Source organism: Rhincodon typus, chromosome 3, assembly GCF_021869965.1.
Source record: "Rhincodon typus isolate 14 chromosome 3, sRhiTyp1.1, whole genome shotgun sequence".
Taxonomy (NCBI): domain Eukaryota; kingdom Metazoa; phylum Chordata; class Chondrichthyes; order Orectolobiformes; family Rhincodontidae; genus Rhincodon; species Rhincodon typus.
The window spans coordinates 53,870,078-53,876,077 of record NC_063334.1 but is presented as its reverse complement, the minus strand read 5'-3'; positions in this window follow the sequence as shown (position 1 = coordinate 53,876,077).

Here is a 6,000-nt window from a genome sequence, read left to right as displayed (position 1 = left end):
TCCTGTGCAGCCACAACATGACATCCCAACTCCTATACTCAATATTCTGACCAATGAAGGCAAGTGTGCCAAAGCCTTCTTCACCACCCTGTCTGCTTACGACTCCACTTTTGAGGAAATATGCACCTGCACCCCGAGATGTCTTTGTTCAGCAACACTACCCAGGACCCTACCATTAACTGTATATGTCCTGGCCTGGTTTGCCTTACCAAAATGCAACACCTCACAGTTATCTAAATTAAATTCAAACCGCCACTCCTTGACCTATTTGATTAAGGTCCCATTGTACTCTGAAATAATCTTCTTCACAGTCCACTGCACCACCAATTTTGGTGTCATTTGCAAACTTACTAACCATACCACCTATATTCATATCCAAATCATTTATATAAAAGATGAGAAGCAGTGGACCCAGCACCAATCCTCGTGGCACACTGCTGGTCACAGGCCTCCAGTCTGAAAAGCAGCCCTCCGCTACTATCCTCTGTCTTTTACCTTCAAGCCAATTTTATATCCAGTTGATTAGCTCTCTCTGCCTCCCATGTGATCTAATCTTACTAACCAGTATGCCATGCAGAACCTTGTTGAATGCTTTGCTGAAGTCCATATAGACAACGTGTACAGCTCTACCTCCATCAATCTTCTTTGTCACGTCTTCAAAATCTCAATCAAGTTAGTGAGACCTGATTTCCCAAGTACAAAGCCATGTTGACTACACCCAATCAGTCCTTACCTTTCCAAATGCATGTAAATCCTGTCCCTCAAAATCTGCTCCAACAACTTACTCATATACTAGGACACCATCATATCCATGTCTTCATCCAAGACTCAAATTATTCTGATTTAGAAGTTTATTTCCATTCTTCCTTTGTTGCTTGTTAATAATACTGGAACCCTCTACACAATAGAACTATGGATTAATTTTGCCATATGCTCTCCAATACTTCAAAAGGCTCATCACCACCTTCTAATAGGCAGCCTGGGATGGGTAATAAATCCTCATCTTTCAGAAGGTCTTACCAGTGATGCCAACAATCCAAGATTAAACATTTTTAAAATATTCGATTTTCAAATGTATATGATAGATCTCAGCTTGGATATACTCATTTCATTTGTATCTTACTTCCAGTTTGATGCCTTGTGGTTCCCGGACATACTTGCACGTTCTGCTAATTGTAATCATTAGGGTTTTCTCTCCAAGATTCTTTCTAATCTTCCTTTTATTCTTTATGTAGCTAAATCTGTAGATGCTTCTCTTGCTGCCTTGTGCTCTTGTTATTTCTGGTCTGAAATGATTATGATTTCCTTTAGAGTCATAGAGTTTTTACAGCATGGAAAGTAGACCTTCAGCCCATTGTATCTGTGTTGGTCATCAAACGTCTATCTATTCTGATCCCATTTTCCAGCATTTGGCCTGTAGCCTTGTCCATGATGGAGCTTCAAGCGTTCATCTAAATAGCTCTTAAATGTTTTGAGGATTCTCATGTCTCCCACTTTTATAAGCAGTGAGTTCCACAACGTTTTGAATGAAAACATTTTTCCTCAAATCCTTTCTAAATTTCCTGTTCCTTTCCTTAAAACTGTGTCCCCAGTTATTGACCTGTCTACTAATGGGAAATGTTTCTCCCTATCTACGCTGTCTGTGACTCTCAGAACTTTATACAACTCAATCAGATTCCCCCCTCAACCTTCTTTGCTCTAAGGAAAACAACCATAGCCTATCTAGTTTCTTTTCACAGCTCAATCACTCAACTCAGGCAACATTCTGGTGAATCATTTCTGCAACCTCTCCACTGCAAGCACATCCTTCCTATAATGTGGCAACTAGAAATGCACACAGTATTCCAGCTGTGGCCTAACTAATGTAATATACCAAACATAACTAACCACCGAAACCTTCTTGCTCTTGTATTCAATGCCTTGACTAATAAATGCAAGCATTCCATATGCCTTCTTCCCCATCTTAGCTACCTGTCTTGCTGCCTTCAAGGATCTATGGATACGCGCACCAAGGTCCCTTTGATTCTCTGTACTTCCTAGGTCCTACCATTCAATATGTATTCCCTTGCTTTGTTAATCCTCCCAAAATGCATCACCTCACACTTTTCAGGATTAAGTTTCATTTACTACTGTTCAGTCGATCTGACCAGCCAATTATATCATCCTGTTGTTTAAGGCTTTTGTCCTCACTATTTACTACACCACCAATTTTCTTTAATGTTCAAAACAAACAGCAAGAAAACATGCACTGAACTCTATGGTATAAACTCTAATTGGCTTCACTGTTTCCCTAGTTACTCACTTGCCCATGATATACTTATAAAATGCCTTTAGATTTTCCTTAATGTTACCCACCAGTGATTTTAAAAAAAAAAATCCCCTCTTCACTCTCCTAGTTTCTATATTTAAGCAACCCTTCGATACAACACTGCTATGACTCTTCTTCAAAAGTCATAAAGGACTAAAAAAGTTAATTCTATTTCTATCTCCACAGATGATGTCAGACCTGCTGAGTTTCTCCAGCATTTTGTGTGTTTGTTTCAGATTTCCAGCATCTGCAGTAGTTTGCTTTTTTTCCTGATTGGCAACTGCTATTATGTGCAGTAAAGTCTGGAGTATAAATTGGACATAATAATGACTGATCAAATTATTTTGCCAAGAAATAGTTGCATTTTTGCCATGTTTTCCTTTGTCTATTTCTTTCCAAGTGTTCTCCCTTCAATCCAAAATCAAGATAATCACAAATTAAATTTGCTCATGTTTCCATATCCAAACTATTTGACCTTTCAAGCTCTCAGGAAACTAATATTTTTTTCTAATCTGCCCCGCAACACATCAAATATATCCTCCAACCAGCCAGTCATATTGACACTGAAAAGCAGCTGAAAAGAATGCTTTTATAAACTATCTGCAAATGAACCCAATCATTAAAATAAATCAACATGAATCACTAGAAACACACACAACCCATTACACATACATACTTACACACAACCACGCTTAGCCCAGTAAATAATCTAGCTCTGTGTCACTGATGTTTCTGGCAACTTTCTAAATTGTTTAGTATTAAAGTTTTTTTAAAAAATCCAAGATAAAAAATATCTTTCAGTTCACATTTCCTCTCTTTTTCACCTGCTTTCCTCTATCCTGTCCTTCTTTGCTCCAATCCGCTTTTCCCCTCTTTCTGACCCTAATCCCAACCCATTGACCCTTCCCAAACTTAACACCATGACTTTTACACTTGATTTATGGTGTGCCTGTGAAGGGTCAGGCCTGGTTTTAGTACCGAGTTATAATCACTACTAATGTCTTTATTGGGCTACTGTGCTTCTAACTCAGGAAGATTGACATTAAAATTTTTACTTTTTCCCATTGTTATTTGTTTATACTGCCATAAACCATTGTTATCAAATGACACCGGAAGTCTAAAGCAGAGTGTTTAGATAATTGTTCTGTTGCACTGACAAGAAACCTATATATTAGTCTTAGGAGTGTGTAATTTCCCACAATACTATTAGACTATATCTGAGGCGTGGACGCCTAGGGGAGGTTTGAAGAGCTGTTCGCGTGAGGTAATCACACAATAACAGAGGCAGTTTCTCATATATCACGAAGCGAAACTTTCAAAGTAACGGTATTGCCAGTTTATTGTTCATCCAATGCCGCACCCGCACGGTCGCCCCACGTATTATTTCAGCAACCCCGGCGATGGCTGCACTACTGTGAAAACTGCTCGGATTGTGTTTGAAAGTTTACTATTTTCCAGCTCGCGGTTGATTGTCCAATTTCAATGGTTCCATGTTACACTCACTTCGAGGTGCTAAACGTTTCTTACAAAAGCGAGTCCTACTTTTCCCCCCTTCTTTGCTCTCCTTGCCTTGCTCTGTTTCTTATTCATTAATTACTCTAAGGGTCTATTTATGTAGTTTACAAAGCCACTTAAACTGCGCACCAATTTAACATATTTATGACCCCGTTTTTCTTTCTTTTCTTGGAGACTGTACGCTGATTGTTCTCCGGACCCGAGGACCCCGGAGCGGCGTAAATGATGAAAGAAGACACATAAAGAAGGAAATGAATGTGTGAATGATGAATACCTTCGAGAAACAACTGGGTGCAATTTGGCCCATGGCCCTGGGGGGTCACTTTAATAGAGTCTCGCCTCAGCCCATTGAGTGCATGAGAGACTATTAAAAAACAAGAGATCACTAGTGTAGGTTGATCATTCTAGATCTCGTTTATTTGCACCAACGGTCAGGCGAAAGTATAACGATCAGATGTGAAAGAGGAACCACAACTTGAACGTTGCTCGAGTCTGCATTATTTTTTTTTTGATGCCGCCTCATAAATCGTGGAGCTTGAGTCCCTTTCAAAAGCCCTCCATGGTCTAGTTTCGCTTCTGGGTCACTAAAGGCATTGAAGTTTTAATGGCATGCCACGGCAGATTACACGATACAGCTGTCCCGGCACCGTGAAAATTAAGTTATGCCCCGTGTCAGCAAGTTTTTATTGGCAAAGCGCTGAGAAGTGCGCATCCAGGAGTGGAGTCATTGCTCTGAGTGCTTACTGACTGTCAGCAATGGAGATGATGGGGGAATCCGAGAGAAATGTGCTCTTTGTTCTGTTCTCACACAGAGGTCTCACCCCATAGAGTCTCTCCTATAGACCCAGCCTCTTTATTAAAACACTTCACTCCATCTTCAAGCCACTATACACTCCAGAGAACAATCGCCCTGATTCTGGTGCTTCTTATCCAGCTGGTTTTTCAAACTTGCCTGCTGGTCATGATTTCTGCCTCAAAGCACTCCCCCTACTTAAAGTCTCCTTATTCATTAGAAGATTCTCCACCCCCACCCCGTCCCAACCTTTTTTTTTGCAGACCATCTCTTTTCACTATATTACTCGTGTTACAAAAACTAGCGCCGGGTCATTCAGTTAGGCCGAAGTGTGTGCATCTATGAGTGTATTTTTGTGTGGAGGGTGTTTTTTTTTTGTAACAGTAACACGATTTAAAGTGGAAAAAGATTCCAACGGAGAAACTTATAAAGACAAAAAAAAACGTTTTCTTGTAAATGGTTGTTTTTATGTCTTGGATGGTTGCAAACCCGACTCAGCCATCGATTGCCTCAGTTCAATAAACCTAAACAACATGCTACAATGGAAAATGTCAGTCCACAGAAATATCAGAATAGCAAGGCTCTGAAATCACTGCTCTGTCCAAGGGATCAAAAGTTTTAATAAAAGGTGCCCAGTAAAATTGAGTTAACATCTCGATTTCTGAGGGACGATACCACTTCTTCTCCAATATGAGAGGGCATTTTCTATCGCTTCATATTTACAGCCAGTGAGTTTGAACGTGTACATTTGCTCGAATGCAAATCTTCTGGTACATCTCAAGGCCGTTGGCTTGTTCGAGTTTGTTTACGTTTCCAGCGTGCATGGCGTAATTAATATGTTGTTTTAAGTCTCACCCACTCTGCTGGTTGTTCACTTTCTCTGAACAGCTTAGAAACTTATCTTCGACAGCCGTGCTAACCCGGGTCGAACATTTCAAAACTAGGTTTGCTCTGAAACCTCGCTATTACTCGACAAAATTCATTAGTACTTGATGCTGTCAAATGACCATCATTTATCATCACTTAAAGATAAACAAACAGAGGTACAAGGACAAGGATTCCCAGATAAATCTTTCTCCGCCTTCAACCTGACGTCTTCTCCTCCCCGGAGAACAACTGGATCAACATATTTGAGAAAGAAACTCAATAAGGGAAAGCATGGCCCGGAATTTATAGCACATAATACCTGTCTGCTCGCCCCCGAACCCATTTCACAGGTCACAGAGCAGCAAAATGACCAATTTAAGAAGTATTGGGGACCGAAATGTGCTCAGTAAGTTGATGTACTGGAGACCTCTCACCTCCCGGGTCACAAAATTAAAATGTTTACCAGCGCTATTGGAAACATGAGCGCGTGTGTTAATCTGTTTTCAGTAAAGAAAAA